This window comes from Tachypleus tridentatus, chromosome 1 (genome assembly GCF_004210375.1).
Source record: "Tachypleus tridentatus isolate NWPU-2018 chromosome 1, ASM421037v1, whole genome shotgun sequence".
NCBI lineage: Eukaryota > Metazoa > Arthropoda > Merostomata > Xiphosura > Limulidae > Tachypleus > Tachypleus tridentatus.
In genome coordinates this window covers 167,886,398-167,903,284 of record NC_134825.1, presented here as the reverse complement: position 1 = coordinate 167,903,284, position 16,887 = coordinate 167,886,398, and the positions used below count along the sequence as shown (strand labels likewise).

The window sequence follows — 16,887 nt, the reverse complement described above, 5'->3', positions numbered from 1 at the left end:
CTGCAGTAATTGAATTAATGGTGACGTCATTATCGTTCTTTTGATCTGTCACTCGAGAAATATCTTTATAATTTTAAAGTGTAAATGAATTTCGTGAGAATTTTGATAAGAGATGCCTCGGCATGGTCATTGGACTCTAAATCCTAATGTCGCAGGTTCGAACTTCGGTTGCACCAAACATGGTCGCCCTTTCAGCCATGGAGGCGTTATGATATGACTCTCAAACCAACTCTTCGTTGATAACAGAATAGTCCAAGTGTAGGCTGTGGGTAATAATCCATTTCGTAATACTTTTAGAGTTTTTATGGTGACAGCTTGTTAATACACTTAGAGAACAACTTTATTTTATTTAGACGAAATATATGTAGCATCAAACTAAATAGATATTTTCATATACTTTACAAAGGGTTGTCGAAAATCGGCTCGTTGGTCTAGGGTATGATTCTCGCTTTGGGTGCGAGAGGTCCCGGGTTCAAATCCGGACGAGCCCTTTTCTCTCACTTTCAGTGATACTTCTGAGCAGTGAAAAAGGTGTATTATTCTAACACTATTTTATATCCATATACCAAGATTAGTTGTGTTTGTCATGCATAAATTTATATATTTGCAGAAGTGTAAAGTTTTCATTACACCGCGAGGGGAACCATAGAATTTCTTTAAATCTCCTTCCCCTAAACTGCTGAATTCACCAGCTTCAAAAATGGGCTCTTACGTGAATAAAACTCATCGCTCTAAATATCGTTCGTAACATCAATACCTCTCGTGGATTCAGCAGATACCTCGATCTAGCATTGCTCTAAGACAACACACACACCCGTTCCTAACATGATTGAAGAAATTAAAGTCGCATTACAGCGACGATGATAATGAACTGAAAAAATGTAAAATAATAGCACATAAATGTCTGTGTGTCACGTGTGTAAAAGCAACCCTGTGAAACAGTTGTTCAAGACCGCTTACGTGTCACAGCATCCCTGTAATACATTTGTTCAAGGCAATCTGTGTGCCACGTATGCTATAGCGGCCCTTTAAAATACTAGTTCAATACTGTCTCTGTGTCACGTACTTTAACGCAACCCTGCAAATACAATGTCAGAATATCATTCATTTATATTAAAATGCAAAATAATTTATTGTGGTTAAATTATTTATCAAAATTAATATAACATAACATAAACAAAACTAATATATTAATCCAACTACATCAAGATGAGATAGTAACAACTAATTCCATTTTGTTAATTTGGAAATTGTTGTATACCCTAAAATATACATTCACCTTGTCATTCGCCCTGATTCAGATCTCATTAACCTCTGTAATATTTAAGGTGTATTAGATCTGGCCGATAAAATATACTTATGATGCCATTTCTTTATAGTACACTTTCAAACTTAACTGTGAAAGCCACGACGCTGCCTCTTTAAAGCGGAAACAGAAACACGTGTTTAGTCAAATTAATTAATATTAACAAAAGGAGAAAATTTCATTCAAACTACCACACTTTAACCAATAATATATTTCCATATTTTACGAAATTCTTCAAAAATCCCAATCGCTGAATTTCCATAAAGAAACAGCGATTGAAAAAAAAAAAGAGTTGTGCAAAAAAAAAGTGATCGTTACGGCTACAAAACGTCAAACACTTCTTGCACTGTACATCGTAATATTACAAGACTCAGATATGTTCATTACGTATATTTGACGAATGAACTAAATCATTATTCGGTATTGTAAGTACGTCGCACAAAGTTAGGCGTTTGGAAAAGGATCTCGAGAAGTATTTTCACGATTTTGTGTATGTATTTACTGTTGTAGGATATATGAACATTTGTTAAAGCAACATAGTGTTTCTTTCCATTAATGGATCTTTAATTATGTGTGTCTTATTTTTACCATTAAAATTAAAATTCTTTATTTGTCAGTTAAAGAGTGTGTTTTTCTTGTAGCAAAACCACATGTAGGCGTTTCCATCAAGAAGTATGAAACCCCTGATTTTAGGGTTGTTATTTCGAAGCGTTACAGCTGTCCGAGTTGAATGAAGTTGGGTGTATTAGCAATGTAAAAATAAATATTAAGAGTTAAAACTCCACTCATGATAACAATGACGAAAAGGTGCATCAGGAATCATACGTAATTCAAAGAGAAACTTATTTCTAATAAACGAGCAGGTATGAAGATGACATTCGAAGAACTACTACTTTTACAGGTTAGTGGCACTTTTACGCTCTTAAATATATGTTACGTGACAAAGAGAACATAATTCTAACTATTTATCGCCGTCTGTATCATAATACGAAGCAGTTTCTTCAAGACTTATTTCCTCACAAATCTTATCTCTGACCTACGTAAACAACCAACAGTTTCACGATTGATAACTCTCGAGGAGAAAATTAATAAATTACGTATTATAGGGCCTCATTTCTTTATCAAAACACCTTTAAAAAAAGGAAAACTCTGACGGAAGTCAAGTCCAAATGTTCTGTTATCAATATAGGCTTCGAATGTTAGCGGATTTTTTTTGTGTTTTTTGGTTTGGGACGTTCTGGAATCATTCAATTTGAAACTAGAAAGCTTTATTGCAGTCTTTCATATCAGCATCTAAATGTCGAAACGATATATTCCACCATGGTACGAGGCACTTTTTGAACGTTTCTAAAACTGCATGTCACATTCTAGGGATGCGATTTTCAGCCTGAGGTTTTATTCCTCTAATAATGTAAAATATGTGTAATTTCTAATATGCAAATCGTATTCTAAGACTGTTTCCTTCTTGCTGCAGTAATTGAATTAATGGTGACGTCATTATCGTTCTTTTGATCTGTCACTCGAGAAATATCTTTATAATTTTAAAGTGTAAATGAATTTCGTGAGAATTTTGATAAGAGATGCCTCGGCATGGTCATTGGACTCTAAATCCTAATGTCGCAGGTTCGAACTTCGGTTGCACCAAACATGGTCGCCCTTTCAGCCATGGAGGCGTTATGATGTGACTCTCAAACCAACTCTTCGTTGATAACAGAATAGTCCAAGTGTAGGCTGTGGGTAATAATCCATTTCGTAATACGTTTAGAGTTTTTTATGGTGACAGCTTGTTAATACACTTAGAGAACAACTTTATTTTATTTAGACGAAATATATGTAGCATCAAACTAAATAGATATTTTCATATACTTTACAAAGGGTTGTCGAAAATCGGCTCGTTGGTCTAGGGGTATGATTTTCGCTTTGGGTGCGAGAGGTCCCGGGTTCAAATCCCGGACGAACCCTTTTCTTTCACTTTCAGTGATACTTGTGAGCAGTGAAAAAGGTGTATTATTCTAACACTATTTTATATCCATATACCAAGATTAGTTGTGTTTGTCATGCATAAATTTATATATTTGCAGAAGTGTAAAGTTTTCATTACACCGCGAGGGGAACCATAGAATTTCCTAAAATCTCCTTCCCTAAACTGCTGAATTCACCAGCTTCAAAATGGGCTCTTACGTGAATAAAACTCATCGCTCTAAATATCGTTCGTAACATCAATACCTCTCGTGGATTCAGCAGATACCTCGATCTAGCATTGCTCTAAGACAACACACACACCCGTTCCTAACATGATTGAAGAAATTAAAGTCGCATTACAGCGACGATGATAATGAACTGAAAAAATGTAAAATAATAGCACATAAATGTCTGTGTGTCACGTGTGTAAAAGCAACCCTGTGAAACAGTTGTTCAAGACCGCTTACGTGTCACAGCATCCCTGTAATACATTTGTTCAAGGCAATCTGTGTGCCACGTATGCTATAGCGGCCCTTTAAAATACTAGTTCAATACTGTCTCTGTGTCACGTACTTTAACGCAACCCTGCAAATACAATGTCAGAATATCATTCATTTATATTAAAAGGCAAAATAATTTATTGTGGTTAAATTATTTATCAAAATTAATATAACATAACATAAACAAAAACTAATATATTAATCCAACTACATCAAGATGAGATAGTAACAACTAATTCCATTTTGTTAATTTGGAAATTGTTGTATACCCTAAAATATACATTCACCTTGTCATTCGCCCTGATTCAGATCTCATTAACCTCTGTAATATTTAAGGTGTATTAGATCTGGCCGATAAAAATATACTTATGATGCCATTTCTTTATAGTACACTTTCAAACTTAACTGTGAAAGCCACGACGCTGCCTCTTTAAAGCGGAAACAGAAACACGTGTTTAGTCAAATTAATTAATATTAACAAAGGAGAAAATTTCATTCAAACTACCACACTTTAACCAATAATATATTTCCATATTTTACGAAATTCTTCAAAAATCCCAATCGCTGAATTTCCATAAAGAAACAGCGATTGAAAAAAAAAAAAGAGTTGTGCAAAAAAAAGTGATCGTTACGGCTACAAAACGTCAAACACTTCTTGCACTGTACATCGTAATATTACAAGACTCAGATATGTTCATTACGTATATTTGACGAATGAACTAAATCATTATTCGGTATTGTAAGTACGTCGCACAAAGTTAGGCGTTTGTAAAAGGATCTCGAGAAGTATTTTCACGATTTTGTGTATGTATTTACTGTTGTAGGATATATGAACATTTGTTAAAGCAACATAGTGTTTCTTTCCATTAATGGATCTTTAATTATGTGTGTCTTATTTTTACCATTAAAATTAAAATTCTTTATTTGTCAGTTAAAGAGTGTGTTTTTCTTGTAGCAAAACCACATGTAGGCGTTTCCATCAAGAAGTATGAAACCCCTGATTTTAGGGTTGTTATTTCGAAGCGTTACAGCTGTCCGAGTTGAATGAAGTTGGGTGTATTAGCAATGTAAAAATAAATATTAAGAGTTAAAACTCCACTCATGATAACAATGACGAAAAGGTGCATCAGGAATCATACGTAATTCAAAGAGAAACTTATTTCTAATAAACGAGCAGGTATGAAGATGACATTCGAAGAACTACTACTTTTACAGGTTAGTGGCACTTTTACGCTCTTAAATATATGTTACGTGACAAAGAGAACATAATTCTAACTATTTATCGCCGTCTGTATCATAATACGAAGCAGTTTCTTCAAGACTTATTTCCTCACAAATCTTATCTCTGACCTACGTAAACAACCAACAGTTTCACGATTGATAACTCTCGAGGAGAAAATTAATAAATTACGTATTATAGGGCCTCATGTCTTTATCAAAAACACCTTTAAAAAAAAGGGAAAACTCTGACGGAAGTCAAGTCCAAATGTTCTGTTATCAATATAGGCTTCGAATGTTAGCGGATTTTTTTGTGTTTTTGGTTTGGGACGTTCTGGAATCATTCAATTTGAAACTAGAAAGCTTTATTGCAGTCTTTCATATCAGCATCTAAATGTCGAAACGATATATTCCACCATGGTACGAGGCACTTTTTGAACGTTTCTAAAACTGCATGTCACATTCTAGAGATGCGATTTTCAGCCTGAGGTTTTATTCCTCTAATAATGTAAAATATGTGTAATTTCTAATATGCAAATCGTATTCTAAGACTGTTTCCTTCTTGCTGCAGTAATTGAATTAATGGTGACGTCATTATCGTTCTTTTGATCTGTCACTCGAGAAATATCTTTATAATTTTAAAGTGTAAATGAATTTCGTGAGAATTTTGATAAGAGATGCCTCGGCATGGTCATTGGACTCTAAATCCTAATGTCGCAGGTTCGAACTTCGGTTGCACCAAACATGGTCGCCCTTTCAGCCATGGAGGCGTTATGATATGACTCTCAAACCAACTCTTCGTTGATAACAGAATAGTCCAAGTGTAGGCTGTGGGTAATAATCCATTTCGTAATACTTTTAGAGTTTTTATTGTGACAGCTTGTTAATACACTTAGAGAACAACTTTATTTTATTTAGACGAAATATATGTAGCATCAAACTAAATAGATATTTTCATATACTTTACAAAGGGTTGTCGAAAATCGGCTCGTTGGTCTAGGGGTATGATTCTCGCTTTGGGTGCGAGAGGTCCCGGTTCAAATCCCGGACGAGCCCTTTTCTCTCACTTTCAGTGATACTTCTGAGCAGTGAAAAAGGTGTATTATTCTAACACTATTTTATATCCATATACCAAGATTAGTTGTGTTTGTCATGCATAAATTTATATATTTGCAGAAGTGTAAAGTTTTCATTACACCGCGAGGGGAACCATAGAATTTCCTAAAATCTCCTTTCCCTAAACTGCTGAATTCACCAGCTTCAAAAATGGGCTCTTACGTGAATAAAAACTCATCGCTCTAAATATCGTTCGTAACATCAATACCTCTCGTGGATTCAGCAGATACCTCGATCTAGCATTGCTCTAAGACAACACACACACCCGTTCCTAACATGATTGAAGAAATTAAAGTCGCATTACAGCGACGATGATAATGAACTGAAAAAATGTAAAATAATAACACATAAATGTCTGTGTGTCACGTGTGTAAAAGCAGCCCTGTGAAACAGTTGTTCAAGACCGCTTACGTGTCACAGCATCCCTGTAATACATTTGTTCAAGGCAATCTGTGTGCCACGTATGCTATAGCGGCCCTTTAAAATACTAGTTCAATACTGTCTCTGTGTCACGTACTTTAACGCAACCCTGCAAATACAATGTCAGAATATCATTCATTTATATTAAAATGCAAAATAATTTATTGTGGTTAAATTATTTATCAAAATTAATATAACATAACATAAACAAAAACTAATATATTAATCCAACTACATCAAGATGAGATAGTAACAACTAATTCCATTTTGTTAATTTGGAAATTGTTGTATACCCTAAAATATACATTCACCTTGTCATTCGCCCTGATTCAGATCTCATTAACCTCTGTAATATTTAAGGTGTATTAGATCTGGCCGATAAAATATACTTATGATGCCATTTCTTTATAGTACACTTTCAAACTTAACTGTGAAAGCCACGACGCTGCCTCTTTAAAGCGGAAACAGAAACACGTGTTTAGTCAAATTAATTAATATTAACAAAAGGAGAAAATTTCATTCAAACTACCACACTTTAACCAATAATATATTTCCATATTTTACGAAATTCTTCAAAAATCCCAATCGCTGAATTTCCATAAAGAAACAGCGATTGAAAAAAAAAAAAGAGTTGTGCAAAAAAAAAGTGATCGTTACGGCTACAAAACGTCAAACACTTCTTGCACTGTACATCGTAATATTACAAGACTCAGATATGTTCATTACGTATATTTGACGAATGAACTAAATCATTATTCGGTATTGTAAGTACGTCGCACAAAGTTAGGCGTTTGTAAAAGGATCTCGAGAAGTATTTTTACGAGTTTCTGTATGTATTTACTGTTGTAGGATATATGAACATTTGTTAAAGCAACATAGTGTTTCTTTCCATTAATGGATCTTTAATTATGTGTGTCTTATTTTTACCATTAAAATTAAAATTCTTTATTTGTCAGTTTAAGAGTGTGTTTTCTTGTAGCAAAACCACATGTAGGCGTTTCCATCAAGAAGTATGAAACCCTGATTTTAGGGTTGTTATTTCGAAGCGTTACAGCTGTCCGAGTTGAATGAAGTTGGGTGTATTAGCAATGTAAAATAAATATTAAGAGTTAAAACTCCACTCATGATAACAATGACGAAAAGGTGCATCAGGAATCATACGTAATTCAAAGAGAAACTTATTTCTAATAAACGAGCAGGTATGAAGATGACATTCGAAGAACTACTACTTTTACAGGTTAGTGGCACTTTTACGCTCTTAAATATATGTTACGTGACAAAGAGAACATAATTCTAACTATTTATCGCCGTCTGTATCATAATACGAAGCAGTTTCTTCAAGACTTATTTCCTCACAAATATTATCTCTGACCTACGTAAACAACCAACAGTTTCACGATTGATAACTCTCGAGGAGAAAATTAATAAATTACGTATTATAGGGCCTCATTTCTTTATCAAAAACACCTTTAGAAAAAAGGGAAAACTCTGACGGAAGTCAGTCAAGTCCAAATCTTCTGTTATCAATATAGGCTTCGAATGTTAGCGGATTTTTTTTTGTTTTTGGTTTGGGACGTTCTGGAATCATTCAATTTGAAACTAGAAAGCTTTATTGCAGTCTTTCATATCAGCATCTAAATGTCGAAACGATATATTCCACCATGGTACGAGGCACTTTTTTGAACGTTTCTAAAACTGCATGTCACATTCTAGGGATGCGATTTTCAGCCTGAGGTTTTATTCCTCTAATAATGTAAAATATGTGTAATTTCTAATATGCAAATCGTATTCTAAGACTGTTTCCTTCTTGCTGCAGTAATTGAATTAATGGTGACGTCATTATCGTTCTTTTGATCTGTCACTCGAGAAATATCTTTATAATTTTAAAGTGTAAATGAATTTCGTGAGAATTTTGATAAGAGATGCCTCGGCATGGTCATTGGACTCTAAATCCTAATGTCGCAGGTTCGAACTTCGGTTGCACCAAACATGGTCGCCCTTTCAGCCATGGAGGCGTTATGATATGACTCTCAAACCAACTCTTCGTTGATAACAGAATAGTCCAAGTGTAGGCTGTGGGTAATAATCCATTTCGTAATACTTTTAGAGTTTTTATGGTGACAGCTTGTTAATACACTTAGAGAACAACTTTATTTTATTTAGACGAAATATATGTAGCATCAAACTAAATAGATATTTTCATATACTTTACAAAGGGTTGTCGAAAATCGGCTCGTTGGTCTAGGGTATGATTTTCGCTTTGGGTGCGAGAGGTCCCGGGTTCAAATCCCGGACGAGCCCTTTTCTCTCACTTTCAGTGATACTTCTGAGCAGTGAAAAAGGTGTATTATTCTAACACTATTTTATATCCATATACCAAGATTAGTTGTGTTTGTCATGCATAAATTTATATATTTGCAGAAGTGTAAAGTTTTCATTACACCGCGAGGGGAACCATAGAATTTCCTAAAATCTCCTTTCCCTAAACTGCTGAATTCACCAGCTTCAAAAATGGGCTCTTACGTGAATAAAAACTCATCGCTCTAAATATCGTTCGTAACATCAATACCTCTCGTGGATTCAGCAGATACCTCGATCTAGCATTGCTCTAAGACAACACACACACCCGTTCCTAACATGATTGAAGAAATTAAAGTCGCATTACAGCGACGATGATAATGAACTGAAAAAATGTAAAATAATAACACATAAATGTCTGTGTGTCACGTGTGTAAAAGCAGCCCTGTGAAACAGTTGTTCAAGACCGCTTACGTGTCACAGCATCCCTGTAATACATTTGTTTAAGGCAATCTGTGTGCCCTTTAAAATACTAGTTCAATACTGTCTCTGTGTCACGTACTTTAACGCAACCCTGCAAATACAATGTCAGAATATCATTCATTTATATTAAAATGCAAAATAATTTATTGTGGTTAAATTATTTATCAAAATTAATATAACATAACATAAACAAAAACTAATATATTAATCCAACTACATCAAGATGAGATAGTAACAACTAATTCCATTTTGTTAATTTGGAAATTGTTGTATACCCTAAAATATACATTCACCTTGTCATTCGCCCTGATTCAGATCTCATTAACCTCTGTAATATTTAAGGTGTATTAGATCTGGCCGATAAAAATATACTTATGATGCCATTTCTTTATAGTACACTTTCAAACTTAACTGTGAAAGCCACGACGCTGCCTCTTTAAAGCGGAAACAGAAACACGTGTTTAGTCAAATTAATTAATATTAACAAAAGGAGAAAATTTCATTCAAACTACCACACTTTAACCAATAATATATTTCCATATTTTACGAAATTCTTCAAAAATCCCAATCGCTGAATTTCCATAAAGAAACAGCGATTGAAAAAAAAAAAGAGTTGTGCAAAAAAAAAGTGATCGTTACGGCTACAAAACGTCAAACACTTCTTGCACTGTACATCGTAATATTACAAGACTCAGATATGTTCATTACGTATATTTGACGAATGAACTAAATCATTATTCGGTATTGTAAGTACGTCGCACAAAGTTAGGCGTTTGTAAAAGGATCTCGAGAAGTATTTTCACGATTTTGTGTATGTATTTACTGTTGTAGGATATATGAACATTTGTTAAAGCAACATAGTGTTTCTTTCCATTAATGGATCTTTAATTATGTGTGTCTTATTTTTACCATTAAAATTAAAATTCTTTATTTGTCAGTTTAAGAGTGTGTTTTCTTGTAGCAAAACCACATGTAGGCGTTTCCATCAAGAAGTATGAAACCCTGATTTTAGGGTTGTTATTTCGAAGCGTTACAGCTGTCCGAGTTGAATGAAGTTGGGTGTATTAGCAATGTAAAAATAAATATTAAGAGTTAAAACTCCACTCATGATAACAATGACGAAAAAGGTGCATCAGGAATCATACGTAATTCAAAGAGAAACTTATTTCTAATAAACGAGCAGGTATGAAGATGACATTCGAAGAACTACTACTTTACAGGTTAGTGGCACTTTTACGCTCTTAAATATATGTTACGTGACAAAGAGAACATAATTCTAACTATTTATCGCCGTCTGTATCATAATACGAAGCAGTTTCTTCAAGACTTATTTCCTCACAAATCTTATCTCTGACCTACGTAAACAACCAACAGTTTCACGATTGATAACTCTCGAGGAGAAAATTAATAAATTACGTATTATAGGGCCTCATTTCTTTATCAAAACACCTTTAAAAAAAAGGGAAAACTCTGACGGAAGTCAAGTCCAAATGTTCTGTTATCAATATAGGCTTCGAATGTTAGCGGATTTTTTTTGTTTTTTGGTTTGGGACGTTCTGGAATCATTCAATTTGAAACTAGAAAGCTTTATTGCAGTCTTTCATATCAGCATCTAAATGTCGAAACGATATATTCCACCATGGTACGAGGCACTTTTTGAACGTTTCTAAAACTGCATGTCACATTCTAGGGATGCGATTTTCAGCCTGAGGTTTTATTCCTCTAATAATGTAAAATATGTGTAATTTCTAATATGCAAATCGTATTCTAAGACTGTTTCCTTCTTGCTGCAGTAATTGAATTAATGGTGACGTCATTATCGTTCTTTTGATCTGTCACTCGAGAAATATCTTTATAATTTTAAAGTGTAAATGAATTTCGTGAGAATTTTGATAAGAGATGCCTCGGCATGGTCATTGGACTCTAAATCCTAATGTCGCAGGTTCGAACTTCGGTTGCACCAAACATGGTCGCCCTTTCAGCCATGGAGGCGTTATGATATGACTCTCAAACCAACTCTTCGTTGATAACAGAATAGTCCAAGTGTAGGCTGTGGGTAATAATCCATTTCGTAATACTTTTAGAGTTTTTATGGTGACAGCTTGTTAATACACTTAGAGAACAACTTTATTTTATTTAGACGAAATATATGTAGCATCAAACTAAATATATTTTGATATACTTTACAAGAGGTTGTCGAAAATCGGCTCGTTGGTCTAGGGGTATGATTCTCGCTTTGGGTGCGAGAGGTCCCGGGTTCAAATCCCGGACGAGCCCTTTTCTCTCACTTTCAGTGATACTTCTGAGCAGTGAAAAAGGTGTATTATTCTAACACTATTTTATATCCATATACCAAGATTAGTTGTGTTTGTCATGCATAAATTTATATATTTGCAGAAGTGTAAAGTTTTCATTACACCGCGAGGGGAACCATAGAATTTCCTAAAATCTCCTTTCCCTAAACTGCTGAATTCACCAGCTTCAAAAATGGGCTCTTACGTGAATAAAAACTCATCGCTCTAAATATCGTTCGTAACATCAATACCTCTCGTGGATTCAGCAGATACCTCGATCTAGCATTGCTCTAAGACAACACACACACCCGTTCCTAACATGATTGAAGAAATTAAAGTCGCATTACAGCGACGATGATAATGAACTGAAAAATGTAAAATAATAACATAAATGTCTGTGTGTCACGTGTGTAAAAGCAGCCCTGTGAAACAGTTGTTCAAGACCGCTTACGTGTCACATCATCCCTGTAATACATTTGTTTAAGGCAATCTGTGTGCCCTTTAAAATACTAGTTCAATACTGTCTCTGTGTCACGTACTTTAACGCAACCCTGCAAATACAATGTCAGAATATCATTCATTTATATTAAAATGCAAAATAATTTATTGTGGTTAAATTATTTATCAAAATTAATATAACATAACATAAACAAAAAAACTAATATATTAATCCAACTACATCAAGATGAGATAGTAACAACTAATTCCATTTTGTTAATTTGGAAATTGTTGTATACCCTAAAATATACATTCACCTTGTCATTCCTTCTGATTCAGATCTCATTAACCTCTGTAATATTTAAGGTGTATTAGATCTGGCCGATAAAAATATACTTATGATGCCATTTCTTTATAGTACACTTTCAAACTTAACTGTGAAAGCCACGACGCTGCCTCTTTAAAGCGGAAACAGAAACACGTGTTTAGTCAAATTAATTAATATTAACAAAGGAGAAAATTTCATTCAAACTACCACACACTTTAAATAATATATTTCCATATTTTACGAAATTCTTCAAAATCCAATCGCTGAATTTCCATAAAGAAACAGCGATTGAAAAAAAAAAAGAGTTGTGCAAAAAAAGTGATCGTTACGGCTACAAAACGTCAAACACTTCTTGCACTGTACATCGTAATATTACAAGACTCAGATATGTTCATTACGTATATTTGACGAATGAACTAAATCATTATTCGGTATTGTAAGTACGTCGCACAAAGTTAGGCGTTTGTAAAAGGATCTCGAGAAGTATTTTCACGATTTTGTGTATGTATTTACTGTTGTAGGATATATGAACATTTGTTAAAGCAACATAGTGTTTCTTTCCATTAATGGATCTTTAATTATGTGTGTCTTATTTTTTACCATTAAAATTAAAATTCTTTATTTGTCAGTTTAAGAGTGTGTTTTCTTGTAGCAAAACCACATGTAGGCGTTTCCATCAAGAGTATGAAACCCTGATTTTAGGGTTGTTATTTCGAAGCGTTACAGCTGTCCGAGTTGAATGAAGTTGGGTGTATTAGCAATGTAAAAATAAATATTAAGAGTTAAAACTCCACTCATGATAACAATGACGAAAAAGGTGCATCAGGAATCATACGTAATTCAAAAGAAAACTTATTTCTAATAAACGAGCAGGTATGAAGATGACATTCGAAGAACTACTACTTTTACAGGTTAGTGGCACTTTTACGCTCTTAAATATATGTTACGTGACAAAGAGAACATAATTCTAACTATTTATCGCCGTCTGTATCATAATACGAAGCAGTTTCTTCAAGACTTATTTCCTCACAAATCTTATCTCTGACCTACGTAAACAACCAACAGTTTCACGATTGATAACTCTCGAGGAGAAAATTAATAAATTACGTATTATAGGGCCTCATTTCTTTATCAAAACACCTTTAAAAAAAGGAAAACTCTGACGGAAGTCAAGTCCAAATGTTCTGTTATCAATATAGGCTTCGAATGTTAGCGGATTTTTTTTGTGTTTTTTGGTTTGGGACGTTCTGGAATCATTCAATTTGAAACTAGAAAGCTTTATTGCAGTCTTTCATATCAGCATCTAAATGTCGAAACGATATATTCCACCATGGTACGAGGCACTTTTTGAACGTTTCTAAAACTGCATGTCACATTCTAGGGATGCGATTTTCAGCCTGAGGTTTTATTCCTCTAATAATGTAAAATATGTGTAATTTCTAATATGCAAATCGTATTCTAAGACTGTTTCCTTCTTGCTGCAGTAATTGAATTAATGGTGACGTCATTATCGTTCTTTTGATCTGTCACTCGAGAATATCTTTATAATTTTAAAGTGTAAATGAATTTCGTGAGAATTTTGATAAGAGATGCCTCGGCATGGTCATTGGACTCTAAATCCTAATGTCGCAGGTTCGAACTTCGGTTGCACCAAACATGGTCGCCCTTTCAGCCATGGAGGCGTTATGATATGACTCTCAAACCAACTCTTCGTTGATAACAGAATAGTCAAGTGTAGGCTGTGGGTAATAATCCATTTCGTAATACTTTTAGAGTTTTTATGGTGACAGCTTGTTAATACACTTAGAGAACAACTTTATTTTATTTAGACGAAATATATGTAGCATCAAACTAAATAGATATTTTCATATACTTTACAAAGGGTTGTCGAAAATCGGCTCGTTGGTCTAGGGGTATGATTCTCGCTTTGGGTGCAGAGGTCCGGGTTCAAATCCCGGACGAGCCCTTTTCTCTCACTTTCAGTGATACTTCTGAGCAGTGAAAAAGGTGTATTATTCTAATATCACTATTTTATATCCATATACCAAGATTAGTTGTGTTTGTCATGCATAAATTTATATATTTGCAGAAGTGTAAAGTTTTCATTACACCGCGAGGGGAACCATAGAATTTCCTAAAATCTCCTTTCCCTAAACTGCTGAATTCACCAGCTTCAAAAATGGGCTCTTACGTGAATAAAAACTCATCGCTCTAAATATCGTTCGTAACATCAATACCTCTCGTGGATTCAGCAGATACCTCGATCTAGCATTGCTCTAAGACAACACACACACCGTTCCTAACATTGAAGAAATTAAAGTCGCATTACAGCGACGATGATAATGAACTGAAAAAATGTAAAATAATAACACATAAATGTCTGTGTGTCACGTGTGTAAAAGCAGCCCTGTGAAACAGTTGTTCAAGACCGCTTACGTGTCACAGCATCCCTGTAATACATTTGTTCAAGGCAATCTGTGTGCCACGTTATGCTATAGCGGCCTTTAAAATACTAGTTCAATACTGTCTCTGTGTCACGTACTTTTAACGCAACCCTGCAAATACAATGTCAGAATATCATTCATTTATATTAAAATGCAAAATAATTTATTGTGGTTAAATTATTTATCAAAATTAATATAACATAACATAAACAAAACTAATATATTAATCCAACTACATCAAGATGAGATAGTAACAACTAATTCCATTTTGTTAATTTGGAAATTGTTGTATACCCTAAAATATACATTCACCTTGTCATTCGCCCTGATTCAGATCTCATTAACCTCTGTAATATTTAAGGTGTATTAGATCTGGCCGATAAAATATACTTATGATGCCATTTCTTTATAGTACACTTTCAAACTTAACTGTAGAAAGCCACGACGCTGCCTCTTTAAAGCGGAAACAAAACACGTGTTTAGTCAAATTAATTAATATTAACAAAGGAGAAAATTTCATTCAAACTACCACACTTTAACCAATAATATATTTCCATATTTTACGAAATTCTTCAAAATCCCAATCCTTTGAATTTCCATAAAACAGCGGATTGAAAAAAAAAAAGAGTTGTGCAAAAAAAAAGTGATCGTTACGGCTACAAAACGTCAAACACTTCTTGCACTGTACATCGTAATATTACAAGACTCAGATATGTTCATTACGTATATTTGACGAATGAACTAAATCATTATTCGGTATTGTAAGTACGTCGCACAAAGTTAGGCGTTTGTAAGGATCTCGAGAGTATTTTCACGATTTTGTGTATGTATTTACTGTTGTAGGATATATGAACATTTGTTAAAGCAACATAGTGTTTCTTTCCATTAATGGATCTTTAATTATGTGTGTCTTATTTTTACCATTAAAATTAAAATTCTTTATTTGTCAGTTTAAGAGTGTATGTTTTCTTGTAGCAAAACCACATGTAGGCGTCCATCAAGAAGTATGAAACCCTGATTTTAGGGTTGTTATTTCAGAAGCGTTACAGCTGTCCGAGTTGAATGAAGTTGGGTGTATTAGCAATGTAAAATAAATATTAAGGTTAAAACTCCACTCATGATAACAATGACGAAAAGGTGCATCAGGAATCATACGTAATTCAAAGAGAAACTTATTTCTAATAAACGAGCAGGTATGAAGATGACATTCGAAGAACTACTACTTTTACAGGTTAGTGGCACTTTTACGCTCTTAAATATATGTTACGTGACAAAGAGAACATAATTCTAACTTTTATCGCCGTCTGTATCATAATACAAGCAATTTCTTCAAGACTTATTTCCTCACAAATCTTATCTCTGACCTACGTAAACAACCAACAGTTTCACGATTGATAACTCTCGAGGAGAAAATTAATAAATTACGTATTATAGGGCCTCATTTCTTTATCAAAACACCTTTAAAAGAAGGAAAACTCTGACGGAAGTCAAGTCCAAATGTTCTGTTATCAATATAGGCCTGAATGTTAGCGGATTTTTTTTTGTTTTTTTGGTTTGGGACGTTCTGGAATCATTCAATTTGAAACTAGAAAGCTTTATTGCAGTCTTTCATATCAGCATCTAAATGTCGAAACATATATTCCACCATGGTATGCGAGGCACTTTTGAACGTTTCTAAAACTGCATGTCACATTCTAGGGATGCGATTTTCAGCCTGAGGTTTTATTCCTCTAATAATGTAAAATATGTGTAATTTCTAATATGCAAATCGTATTCTAAGACTGTTTCCTTCTTGCTGCAGTAATTGAATTAATGGTGACGCATTATCGTTCTTTCTTGATCTGTCACTCAGAGAAATATCTTTATAATTTTAAAGTGTAAAATGAATTTCGTGAGAATTTTGATAAGAAGATAACTCAGGCATGGTCATTGGACTCTAAATCCTAATGTCGCAGGTTCGAACTTCTCGTTGCACCAAACATGGTCGCCCTTTCAGCCATGGAGGCGTTTATGATATGACTCTCAAACCAACTCTTACGTTGATAACAGAATAGTCAAAGTGTAAACTGTGGGTAATAAT

At 34.1% G+C, this 16,887-nt stretch overlaps 4 non-coding genes across 4 annotated transcripts; all 4 read left to right on the top strand.

Moving 5' to 3' along the window:
* The first annotated feature begins 3,195 nt into the window (after nt 1–3,195).
* On the top strand, nt 3,196–3,267 carry TRNAP-UGG (transfer RNA proline (anticodon UGG)). Its single transcript has one exon. It is a non-coding gene; the product is annotated as a tRNA-Pro (tRNA).
* A 2,704-nt stretch (nt 3,268–5,971) lies between these two features.
* Nucleotides 5,972–6,042, top strand: TRNAP-UGG (transfer RNA proline (anticodon UGG)). Its single transcript has one exon. It is a non-coding gene; the product is annotated as a tRNA-Pro (tRNA).
* Nucleotides 6,043–8,752: 2,710 nt separating this feature from the next.
* Nucleotides 8,753–8,823, top strand: TRNAP-UGG (transfer RNA proline (anticodon UGG)). Its single transcript has one exon. It is a non-coding gene; the product is annotated as a tRNA-Pro (tRNA).
* A 2,685-nt stretch (nt 8,824–11,508) lies between these two features.
* TRNAP-UGG (transfer RNA proline (anticodon UGG)) lies at nt 11,509–11,580 on the top strand. The gene has a single exon. It is a non-coding gene; the product is annotated as a tRNA-Pro (tRNA).
* The last annotated feature ends 5,307 nt before the right edge of the window (nt 11,581–16,887 follow it).